This window comes from Protopterus annectens, chromosome 16.part0 (assembly GCF_019279795.1).
Source record: "Protopterus annectens isolate FY-2018-M chromosome 16.part0, PAN1.0, whole genome shotgun sequence".
Lineage (NCBI taxonomy): Eukaryota > Metazoa > Chordata > Ceratodontiformes > Protopteridae > Protopterus > Protopterus annectens.
In genome coordinates this window covers 449,855,930-449,868,988 of record NC_056750.1, presented here as the reverse complement: position 1 = coordinate 449,868,988, position 13,059 = coordinate 449,855,930, and the positions used below count along the sequence as shown (strand labels likewise).

The following is a 13,059-nucleotide window of genomic DNA, read 5'->3' as shown; positions in this document are numbered from 1 at the left end:
AAAGGTTGTAAAGTGAGTTTCTCCAACACAAAATTGAGATCCCAAGCAGGAGTAGGAGCTCTACGTGGGGGTCTTATATTCATTGCCCCTCTAAGAAATTGCTTGAACAAAGGATGAGAAAACAATGGTGGGTCACAATCATAGTGAGCCGAAATTGCTGCAGCATGAACCTTAATAGAAGAGAAGGACAAACCCTTGTCCAGTAACTCAGTAAGATATTGAAGAGCCACACTTAAATTAGGCTCAGAAACATCAAAATCCTTTGCTGCACTCCAAAATAAAAATCTCTTCCATTTATCTGCATACACTTCCCTTGTACTAGGCCTTCTAGCTTCCAAAATAACATTCAAAACTTGCTGTGGAAGTTGAGACCCACTATGGTTCAAAACAGAATATGCCAGGCTGTTAGGTGAAGAGAGTGAAGCTTGACATTGAGCAAATGACTGTCCTCCTGAGACAACAGGTGTGGAATCGAAGGCAACGGCCATGGAGGCTCCCGTACCAGACTTCTCAGTAATGGGTACCAATGCTGTCGAGGTCAATCTGGAGCTATCAAAATCATCCTTGGCTTGTCCTGTCTGGTCTTTAGAAGTACCTTTGGGAGGAGAGGCAGAGGTGGAAAGGCATACACATGAAGATTGCTCCAATTGAAGGAAAGAGCATCCACTTTCCAAGCTGTGGGATGAAACCTTTTCGTGCAAAACTTTGGCAGCTGGTGGTTTAGTGGAGAAGCGAACAGATCTATGTCTGGAGTTCCCCATGACACTGTCAATTTCTGAAATACATAAGGATCCAATTTCCACTCGTGGGGATCCATAATTTGTCTGCTCAACACATCCGCTAAGGAGTTCTGTGCTCCCGGCAGAAACCTTGCCTGAAGATTTAGCTGTAAACTGAGAGCAGTCTCCCACAAAATCATTGCTTGCCTGCATAGAGGATAAGAATGTGTTCCCCCTTGCTTGTTGATGTACCACATGACAGTTGTGTTGTCTGTTAGAATCAACACCTGCCCTGGAAGAAGTAAATCCTTGAACGCTATTAATGCAAACTGGACTGCTAACATCTCCTTCAAGTTGATATGTAGATGTTGTAGTCTGGCAGGCCACTTGTCTTGTATCCACTTTCCATTCAGATGAGCTCCCCAAGCTTTGTCTGAGACATCTGTCGTTAGAATCTGACTCGCCTCTGGCCGGGTCACAGAGTCCCTTGTTTAGGTGACATTCCTGAGCCCACCACAACAATTCCTTTTGAATGCAAGGTATTTGAATGACAGTGTCCAGATCCTGGCAGTGCTGTGTCCATACATTTTTGAGATACCATTGTAACTTCCTCATATGCAGTTTGGCATTGGGAAGCACCAGAATACAAGATGCCATGAACCCCAAGGCTTGAAGGACTGTCCTTGCAGTCAGCCTGGACGGATGAGACAATTGATGAAAGTAAAGAGAAAGATTCTTTTGTTTGTCCGGGGTCAAAAAGGCCATCTGGGATGCTGTATTCAGTCTTACACCCAGAAAGCACATGTCCTGAGAGGGTACTAGACTGGACTTTATTTCGTTCACAGAATACCCCAGGCATCTTAGCACTGCTATCACATATTCCAAATGATGAAGAAGCTCGTCCCTTCCTTGAGCCAGAATCAGGCAATCGTCCAAATAAGGATAGATCTGTATCCCTTTTAACCTGAGGAAAGCTATCACTGGAGCCAGAACTTTCGTGAACACTCTGGGCGCAGTAGATAAGCCAAAGGGCAATGCAGAAAACTGATAATGAGAAGTCCCAGCCCGAAAACGCAGATACTTCCTGCAACTCAGTCTGATAGGAACATGAAGGTAAGCCTCCTTGAGATCCAAAGTTACCATCCAATGATCTTTGCCCAGCAGAGGTAAAAGCTGTTGTAACGTCAACATTTTGAACTTGGGAATGTCCAGATAAGTGTTGAGGGTAGATAGATCCAAAATTGGTCTCCACGTGTTCCCTTTCTTTGGTACTAGAAACAGGCGAGAATAAAATCCTAGGTCCACTTCTAGCATAGGAACCGGCTGTATGGCCCCTATTTGAAGTAACAGAGAAATTTGTTTGTGAGCCTCTCTTCTTTGCTGAGGAGGAACGTCTGGCATGCCTTTGAAAGGAGGCAAGGTATGGAAATAAAACCTGTAGCCGTGGTGTATGATGTCCAATACCCATCTGTCTTGGGTAATTAAATTCCAATTTTCCTTGAAAAGTGCCAACCTTCCTCCCAAAGGTGCTGCCAGACGAGAAGGCTCTGGCAGCTGAAAAGGTAGGTCATTGGGTCTGTTTACGAAAGGACTGACCCCTGCCCTCACCCGAAGACTGTGCAGGTGAACTCCCTGTTCTAGGCCTGAAAGATCCCTGAGCTCTGCCCCTACCATGTCTAGACCTACCCCTAGACTGGGAATCATAAGAAGGATACGTCCACCCCTTGGGTAGGCCAATTTCTACTAAACTTCGGAGGCTGAACCTGCAAAAAATCTTTAACAGTCTGCATAGACTTAGCCTTGTCTTCCATTTTCTTTAAGACTGCCTCAACAGGAGTACCAAACACATCAGATTGTAAAGGAGCATCTAAAATCCTTGTCTTAACATGGTCAGATAAATTCTGATCCCTCAGCCAGGCGTGCCTGCGAAGAACTGACCCAGTGGCAGCCACCCTAGACGAGGCCTGTACAGCATCAAAACCACATTGCAAAGAATGCTTACCCACCTGTTCAGAAACATGTACTAAATCTTGTAACTCTTTACACTCAATACCTTCCGCCAGAGCATCTACCTTAGACTTCAATTGCGAAAGGAGATAGTTTTGGTATTTCAACATGTGAAACTGGCAATTCAAAGCTCTCATAGCTAGGGTGGAAGTATAAACTTTCTTTCCCCATCTATCCAAAGCCCTGGCCTCTATCTGGAGGAACCGGATTTTTGACAACAGAAGCCTTAACACCTTTAGGCCCCTGACTAACAGTTGCTGGGTCTGCCCTAGGACTCTTAAAAAGATACTTATGAGCTTCAGGCACCCTGTAATACCTATCCGGTTTAACAGGAGCAGGAGGCAAAGAATCAGGATTAAGAGAAGCCTCTGCAAAAACATCTTCCACCACATCCAGAACAGGAGGTATAGCCAAGGGCCTATGCTGGGGTAAAAACAAAAATTCCCTAAGCCTTTTCCTGGAATCAGAGAAGTCTTGACCTTCCCACTTAAAATGTTCCCTCATGGAATGAAGAGTCTCTGAAAAAGAAAAATCCTCAGGAGGAGAAGCAGAAGGAGTAGAATCATCCACATCAGAATCAGAATAAGGAGAATACTCCTGCAAGTCTTCAGCCGAACACTCTGAAACATCCGAAGCCTGCTCAAAACTCCCAAGCTCAGGTTCCACCCTAGGTCTCTTATCAGGAGGGGGCATAGAACCTCTAATCAAAGTAATCAAATCTTCTGCCATTTTAAGCATATGCTTCTTGGGCACAGTTCCTGAAGAACTAGGGGTGACACCAACTGAAGCTAAACCTGGCCTGCCTCTGGGAGAAGCCTTGGAAACAGGAGGAGAGGGCCTAACCACCCTAGGAAGGGAGGGGAGCACAGTAACTTGAGAAGCCCCTACAGCCTGACCTGCCTCCTGAGAGGCCACATCCTGCAATAACAAAGCCTCTCCCTGGGACTCCAAAGAAACCTCCGGTGGAACCACCGGCTCCACCGAGACCTCTAAAGAACCGGCGTCCGGTACGGACGGTTCTTCTAGCCTAGGCTTAGCTGCTTTGTCCTTGCGCTTCTTCGAAGAAGCGGGCGTCGGAGCATCCGACGGCATTTTGTAATTGCACCGCTTCCCAAAGACTAACCTGCACAATCTAACCTTCTCTTTATAGTGCGCTTGTTGAATCTAGCACAAGAGCGACACCCAACAACGTCGTGCTCAGGCCCTAAACAAGGAATACACAAAGTATGATAATCTCTATGCGGTATCGGTTTCCCACAAGAAATACAGTTATTCACTTTTTCTGACATCCGGTAAACCACTGAGGCAAGAAAAAACTAAAATATTCCCCAACGGGGTACTTAGCCAACTTTGACTCGGTCTGAAACTCCGGATTCGAAAAATTTCAGAACGCCGAACAGCACTTGCAACGCTGCTTCTGCATCGGACCATGCGGCAAAAAAGACTGAGGATATGACGTCGGTCATGCGCATTTGTACCCTGACGTCCTGATGTCAGTCAAATGCGCCTTGACCGACGTCAGCCTTATACTTTGATATTCGGGCCGACCGAGGACAGCGGACTACCCAAGTGTAAGGACTGCAGCAATGTGAGATGAAGAACATCTGTCAGTGCATGTAGCCTGCTTGAAGCGTAGGCATCTTCTGCAAGATTCCTTTATTGGGATGTGCAGGTAGGCTTCCTGTAAATCCAGTGTTGCCAACCAGGCGTCTTTGCCTAGCATGGGAAGCAGCTGATGAGTCTGCACCTTGAATTTTGGGATTACCAAAAATGTGTTTAGGATAGACAGGTCCAGGACAGGACGCCAAGTATGGTCTTTTCTGGGTACCAGGAAAAGTCTTTAGTAGAAACCTTGTTCCCATTCTTCTTCTGGTACAGGATGAATAGCCCTGATGCTTAAAAGAGAGAGAACTTGCTTTTGAGCCTCTGCCCACTGATTTGGGGATGGGTCTAGCCAACCGTTTGGGGTTGGTAAGGAGTGGAAGTGGAATTTTTATCTTTGGAAAACTACATTTAAAACCCATTTGTCCTGGGTAATGAGTTCCCAATTTTTTGCATGCAGGGCAATCTTTCCCCCTAAAGGAGCAGTCAGTTGAACAGGGATTGGAAGGTTTAAAGTTAAGTCATTGAGACAGTTTACCATGGGGGGAGTCTTACTACTCCCTGCTTTGGAAGTGGGAGCCCCCCACAGCTTAAGCCTGTGAGTACCTTGGGACTGAAGCCCGGTGTTCTGCTGGTTCTGGGTTTGGACTGAAGGCCTGGAAGAGGCAGTAAAGGACCAATTCTTAGAAAGTCAATGCCTACTAAATCTGGGGAGGCTGTACTTGCAGGAAATCTAACAGTTTGCAGAGATTTAGCTTTTTCCTCCATCTTTTTAAGTACTACTACTGCTCTGTTGCCAAACAGGCGGTCCTGGTTTGAAGGAAGCATCCAGTAATTTAGCTTCAACATGATCTGGGAAAGATTGCTCCTTAAGCCAAGCATGCCTTCTAAGTACAGACCCAGTGACAGCAGCCCTGCAAGATGCCTCTAATGAATCAAAACCACATTGCAAAGTATGTTTTCCAACTTGTTCAGCAGAATGCATTACATCCTGAAAATCTATTTTCAGCACAGTCAGGAATCATTTTCTGTTTGAGCAATCCAATAATATGCTGCTAATACTTTAACATATGAAATTGGAAGTTTAAGGCCCTAATGGCCAAGGCTGCAGAAGTGTATACCTTCTTACCCCATCTATCCAGTGCCCTGGAATCTCTAACAGAGGGGGTAGAATTTTTGGCAGTAGTAGCCCTAATGCCCTTGGGAACCTGTGAAATGGTCTCAGGATCCGCAGTAGGATTTTTTTGAAGAGGAACTTGTGAGTCAGGTACTCCAGTACCTATCAGGATTTCTGAGAGCAGGAGGTAGAGAGTCAGGGACCAGGCTAGATTCCGAGAAGCCATCATCTACAATGTCCAGTACAGGAGGGATAGCTAAAGGCCTATTTTGAGGCTGGAGCAAGAATTCCAATAAACCTCTTTCTGGAGTCAGAGTAATCCTGGCTTTCCCAGCGAAAATGCTCCCTAACAGTATGCAAGGTTTCACCAAAAGAGAAATCCTATGGAGGGGAAGCAGAGGGAATGGAGTACTCTGCATCAGAATCCTCATAGGTAGATAAGGGCAAATCTTGGTCAAAGAAAACAGAAATTTTACAGTCCTGATCAGAAGAATCAGAAGGATTATCTGTCCTCGGTCTCAGTGGGTGGAGGGTGGCTTCCCCCGATTAGATTAATAAGGTCCTTCAGCCATTCTTTGTTTTTTTTTTAGGCATAAGGGCCTGACCATGCAGCCTGGGTGTCAGTTTTCTAGGCATGGAGAGAGTTTTAGGCCTTGAAGAAGAAGATGGCGTCAGTTTAATATGCAAGTCAGTAGGCCTGAATACACCCTCAGAAGCCGGTGCCTGCACAGTGGCTCCAGACCCATCCAAGGTAGAGACATCCACAGGTTCCAAAGTCGAAGAAGCATCTCATGGCATACTGGACTCAGAATGGGTCTCAGTAGAGGACTGAGTCTGAAGTAGCAGGCATCAGGGGCTGTGAAAGCGCCTCAATGAGTACTGGTGAACTGGCGACTAGTTTAGGAGAAGCGTCTTCGGCAGCTTTGGACTTATGCGGTCTGTGTCTGTCTATCTTTGTTTTTTTTTCAGAATGTCGGTAGTCTGGTAGCTTACCGAAGCCATTTCTAGAAACTGAACAGAGTACCAAAATATTTAGATGCATAAATGGACAACGAATAGTAAGAGGCTTGAATAAGGCACAAAACCGACAGCAAGGTACGTTGTGGTCTGGGCCTAAGCAAGGAATGCAGTACGAATGAAAATCTTTGAGGCATTTGCTTTCCACGAGAAATGCATTTGCTTTCCACGAGAAATACAATTAACTTTTACTGACATTGGTTTAGAGCAAGAAAAAGGTTCCCCAACGGGGTACTTAGCTTAGTTGAAGACTTCGGATCTGAAGCTAGAAAACGAAAATTTCAGGAGTCGGCCGACCAGCACTTGCGAACTGATTCTGCTTCGGGCACCGCACGGCAAGAAAGACTGATGTAATGGCGTCAGCTGCATGCTTTATACTAGACGACCTGACGTCATGAAAGATGATGCAGCAACCAACACAGGACCAAAGACTGACAATCAGGCCGACTGAGGGCTACTGCAAGCAGATAACCCAAATGTGATGACTGCAACACTGAAACACGAAGAATATCTGCAAACCCCTCCTCCTGAGCAAGGGAAATGAAACAAGCGTGCAAGAGGAGTTACCATAACAATAGCTGTTCTAGGATCACTGTTGCAGTTTTTTTTTTTTTTAAATGTAAGGCAATTAACCGCAAGTAATTGCCTATCTTTCTGGATTCACTTTCGGGAACATTTTCAACATCCCCAGAACAAAGATGTACTTCTCTCATATCCCAAGAAATTAGACTAACAAGTAAAAGGGTAGCAACTTGTGCCACTGTCTGTTCATTTTTTTGATATAAATACTTGCAAGTATGCCTCAACGGGCAAGTAATATTCCCCAATTCCTCCACACCTAAAGAAATGCATGGATCGTGCTTATCCCAAATAAAACCAAAACTCACTCCTCCAAAGGCAGGAGACCTGTCTGGTGGACCCCAGCCATAAATAAGCTATACAACAGAAGGAGGAAGCTACTACATTAAAGAGCAAAATACCAAAAAGGGAAGGCATATCTGATCAGTACTAGCAAGAAACTACGATCCCGCATAAAATCATCTAAGGCCAGCTTCGAAAGAAAAATTGCACAAGACGCTAAAGATAATCACACAAGGCCTTCTTTAGTTATGTCAGGAACCTGGGTGGCAACTCCCAGATATGCTCTGAGTTAGTGCAAAATGACAAAAAATACACTGAACCCACAGACATTGCCAACATCCTGGCAGACCGGTTCAGTGCAAACTTCTCACCCCTTTCCCCCCCAAAAGAGCAAATGTCTATCCCAACAGTGTAGCCTCCCTGACATCACAGATGCACAGGTGAGAGCTGCCCTCTCCAAAACAAAAAACACAGCATCAATGGGACCGGACGGTGTCCTGGGCTGCATCTTACATGAGCTCCAAGAAAAACTGAACCCTCACAAAGTCACTGTTCAATCTCAGCCTTACTACAGGATATGTACCCAAGGAATGGCATACAGCAACAGTGGTCCCACTCCACAAAGGTGGAGCCACAACGGACTCCAGAAACTATCGCCCTATAAGCCTGACTAGCCTGGTCTGCAAAGCTATGGAGTGTATCATCATGGAACTCAAAGACATTGGGAACCTCCAGACACTGGATCCTACCCAATTTGGCTTTGTTAAGGGCAGATCTTGCCTCTTGAACCTGGTCAATGACTTTGAAAGTCACCAAGGCCATAGATAAAGGGAAGGTAGTCCACACAGCCTACCTGGACCTCGCAAAAGACTTCGACAATACCCTACTCAGGCATCATAAAGAAGCTCACCAGCTTAAATATCAACCCCTATGTCACAAGATGGGCTGCAAACTGGCTCAGGGATAGAACCCACATGGTCAGAATTGCAGGTGCCATGTCAGACTAAACCAGTTAGAAGTGGCGTCCCACAGGGCTCAGTCCTGGGACCTCTCTTGTTCGGTATATATTTCTCTGAGGTACAGGCTAACATGGGAGGACTATGGCTGACCAAGTTCGCAGATGACTGCAAACTGGGTGCCATAATTGACTCGCCGACTAACACAAGCATCCTCCAAAAGGGTCTCTCAGAGACTGATAACTGGTGCCAGAGCCATAGCCTAAAGCTAAACACCAAAAAGTGCATAGTCATCCCCAAAAACAAAGTGCCCACAAATTACCACATAGGTGGTAATCCATTAAGTACAGGGACCCAAGTAGATAGCAACCTCTCCTTTGACAATCACGTTGCCAAAGTGGTTAGAAAGACCTTCTATATAGCCCACCTCATCACAAAATGGTTCACATCTAGAGGTCATTGTGCCCCTCTACTCATCAGGCCCATAATTGAATACAAAGCCCCATTCGGGATGTACCTTACCAGACACCTGCAACTGGAAAGACCCCAAAAGTACCTCACCAAGAGGATCAAGGGACTCAAAGATGCCCTACGCAGTTAGGCTAAAGAAACTCCAGCTCTACTCAGTTGCTTACCACCTACTCAGAGGTGATCTGTGCCCGACGTATAAAGCCATGTCCTACCCAGAATTAATGGACATGCTCCACCTCAGGAAATCCAAATCCCTTAGAGCTACACGCTCCAGGGACTTAAACCTCAGCACAGAAATAAATAGGACATGCTGGAGGGAGAGATTCATACCCCAGAGGCGCCCCTCACTCTGGAACAAAATCCCAATCCATGTTAGGCAGACTCCCTCAATGACCCTCTTCAAGAGAAATCTTGACGAGTGGATGGGAGATCATAGGTTTACCCCTGGAATCTCTTCTGTGTCCCTACTAGACAGAGGCACAGCAAACTAACCTTAAAAGGGCTATCTTCTGTGATCTACTACACAGAGGCACAGTCAACTAAAAGGGTGGCGAAAATTAGACACACTGGCTAGGCTTATAAATGCCCTAGGGCAGAGAGCCTAGTATCAACCTATGAATTTAAAGAAATCTTGAGATGACAAACCTTGATCTTCCTGCTGACCCATGAACATATTCAAAGGCAATACATATGCAAGCAGACCTCTCGGAATTACACAAAGGAGTTAAGGGTATATGCCAAAATCCCCCTCCCCCCAAACGTAATACCATCTTTCCTCACCAGCTAAACATCAAGAGGGTGGCTACTAGCTAAAAGGTATACAGGAGCTTAGAATGCAGCACAATCCTATTACTAAAATCTTATTCTCATGCAGCATTACTAGTCATCTTAAGGATCACTACTTAACACTATGACGACTCATCCTTTGAAGAATACTAAAAACAAGACAGCTGCCTCATCTCTGATGAGTAGTTATGTATGCCCCATAGGAGCGTAGTGCCAAATCTTACCCCACTGTTCCGAGAATAAGAAGAAAGCCTTAACCTTTTGAATATGGTGTACACAGATGTTGAAGCAGCTGCTCTGAGATTACTCAAACTGAATGGTTTAAGAAAGTTGCTGTGGTTGATGGTGCTCTGGTAAAATAGACCCCCATATATCCCCAGGGCTTTAAGTAATAACCAGCTAGCCACCTAGTGACTGCTTGGAAACTAACATACTTTGCTTGCCTGGCATTAAATTGCAGCAAGCTGGTCGCACAGACTAAAATCCTTTCTTGCTGTACCTATGCTTCATCTGAAATCTCTCCACAGATCTTAAATGTAGAGAGCATAAAGTCTTCTGGAAACAGATAACTCAAATAAATGCAAATCTAACCGCTGATGCAGAATAACCACCCCCCCTCTTCAATAACAGCAAAACAAAATCCTTAACAAAGATCAACCCACACTTTCCAGAAACAACCTGTAAATTTATACACAATCTTTCACATAGTAAATATTAGCATCTCTTGCCCAAAGCTTTTATTTGCACCCTGCTACTGTATATTTACAGAAAAATGTACAACTTTTTTGTATACACATTCTGCCAACATGACACCAAATCTGTAGTAGCTGCCCTTCCCGAACTACACATGCAATGGGTCAAGTTGGCTGTAAAACTGTTACAGTGTGTGTCAACTCACCTATAAACATGCTGTGCACTATGAATATAAAACTTCAGCCTCCTTTTGTTAAATTCTGAAAAGCACAGTTGTATTAAGCACTAGGCCTAAATACAGATACTCTAATTTCATTTCTGCAGTAATGACTCATGGGAATTCTGTTTTGCAAAAGCCCAAGGACAGACTTGGTATCAAAGGCTTTCACCTTCCACCAGGATGTTTGTGCTATAAAGGATAGTCACCTGGCACCATTTTTTGGTCTTTTAGCCTTTGTCCCAAGAAACCCTCGCTCCACTGCAGTCAGCACAACCTGCCAAGACATGTCCCCAGATCATAACGTAGTAGGAAGGGGGATCAGGAAAGACAGAATGGAAAGGGTACTCAACCCTGGGAGAGGAAAGGGCGGCACAGGAACTGGTACTACAACAGTGAAGCTAATTAAATTTCTACATTCATAGGAGATAACCAACAATTATAAGTATCCAATGCAACTGTACCATGTTCTTCATAGTTCACTTTTGCATTAACAAGTCTTGGGAAGATTCTTAGAGCTAGAGAGAGCTGGGAGACTGTTCTACTGACAGAATCAGCAGGGTTGTTTTTCCAACCTGGTAGGTACTGGTCAATACGGTCAGACCCATCTTTTTGTGAAGATTTCCACACCTGCATGGACAGCCTGCACAGTGGGTACAATGGACTGCATCCCACCTGATATTCTGCATTACTGAGGTACTGTCTCAGTCCTCATATGAGAAGGTTAAGCGGCTACTATTGAGCTTTGGGTAGAAACAGGGAGGTACTCCCTGCTCAGTCTGAAAACAACCAAGCATGGATATGGGGGGTTAGGCTGCCACTTTCTTGGGCATTTGTGCCTCTCAACTTGTAGTCTGTGGGGCAGGAAAGGACCAGTTTTTGCTGGAGTAATTTGAAACCTGCAGAAACTCTTGCCTGTCTGCAGAGTTTTTCTCCTGCAGCTTAATACTTATCCAGCTCTAGGCATAAAGGAAATTTTTGACTGGGAAGTATAAAGGAGCTCTACCTCAACATTGTCGGACAGGGGCTGCTCCCTTAGCCAGACAGGGCTCCAGACCAAGGACATCAAATGCCCTGCAAGATACAAAGCCACAATGAGAATATGGCAACTTTAGCACTAGTGTTGCACAAAGTACAGTTGTGTACACTTACCATAAATGTAGATGTTAGAGTCTATTCACTGTTGCAGTCATTACATTTAGGGTAATCTGCTGGCAGGTTTCCCTCAGTCGGCCTGAACAAAGTCTTGGGTCCTGCGTCGGTTGCAGTCTCCTCTTCAATGACGTCAGGGGTATAAAACATGCAGCAGACTCCATTTTAATCAGTTTTTCTTGCCCCAGATGTCAGGTGCCCTCCAAATGGGGAGCAAAAATATATACGAATAAACTGTAAATATATAAATACACCTTAGAAACATAAAATTTACCTTCAACTAAAAGCAAACACACCACAAAGGCTTTTCAGTATAGCGAAGGAAAGAAAAGGTATAGAATGGGGGATGGCGGGTGGGTAACCCGGACTACAACAGTGAATACACCAACATCTACATTTATGGTAAGTGTAGACAACTGTACTATGTTCATGTTTCACTGTTGGTCATTGCATTTGGGTAGAATCCCAAAGCTATGGATGGGAGGATAGAAATAAACGGCATTAGGAGCACCTATAAGGCCCTGCAGGACTGCAGTGGCAAAGCCTGCCCCGGATTTACAGAAGAGAGGTAAATGGTAATGCTTTGTGAACGTATGAAATAAGCTCCAAGTAGCAGCTTCTAGAATGTCTTTGGCTGGGTCCCCTCTGAGAAAAGCTGCTGAAGTAGAGGCAGCCCTGGTGGAATGGGATCTGATCCCCTTGGGCACAGGTTTGCCATGGTGCAAATAGCAGAAACGAATGCAGTGGCTTATCCATTTAGAAATGGTCTGCTTTGATATAGCCTTCCCCTCTGATCCTGCAGCAAATGCTACCAGTAGTTGCTCAGACTTAGAGATTTTGTCTTGTTTATGTAGAATCTTAGTAGTCTGTGTACATCCAATGAACGCAGAATCCGCTCCCCCTCGTTTTGCAGATCTGGGGAAAAAAGTTGGCAGGTGAATGGTCTGGTTAAGAGCAACACTGTATACCACCTTAGGCATAAAAGGATTGGTCCTGAGGGCCACCGTGTCCGGGTAAAATATAAGGAAAGGCTCCATTGCCACGAGGGCCTGTAGTTCTGAAACCCTTCTTGCTGAAGTGACTGCCAAAAGAAAAGCTGTCATCCAAGATAGAAATTTTATATCCGCAGTAGCTGGTGGTGCAAAAGGAGGCAGGGTGAGTTTTTCCAGCACAGAATTGAGGTCCCATGCAGGAGTAAGTGTTCTCCTGGGAGGCCTTAAATATTTGGCCCCTCCAAGATGCTGTTTAAGCAGTGGATGAGAAAGAGGGGAGGCTCCGTGTTGTAATGAGCAGAGATGGCAGAAGCATGGATTTTTATTGAAGAAAAAGATAGGCCCTTGTCAAGAATCTCAGTTAAGTATTGTAAAATCTGAGGCATATTGGGCTTTGCTGTGTCTAATCCTTGCTTGGTTCCAAGCACAGAATCTCTTCCACTTATCAGCATAAGATTTTCTAGTACTA

General features: G+C 45.0%; 1 protein-coding gene across 1 annotated transcript in view; it reads right to left on the bottom strand.

Annotated features, from left to right (window-relative positions):
- LOC122790608 overlaps nucleotides 1-13,059 on the bottom strand; it is a 1,229,598-nt gene that overhangs the window by 432,817 nt on the left and 783,722 nt on the right. The window lies entirely within an intron of this gene.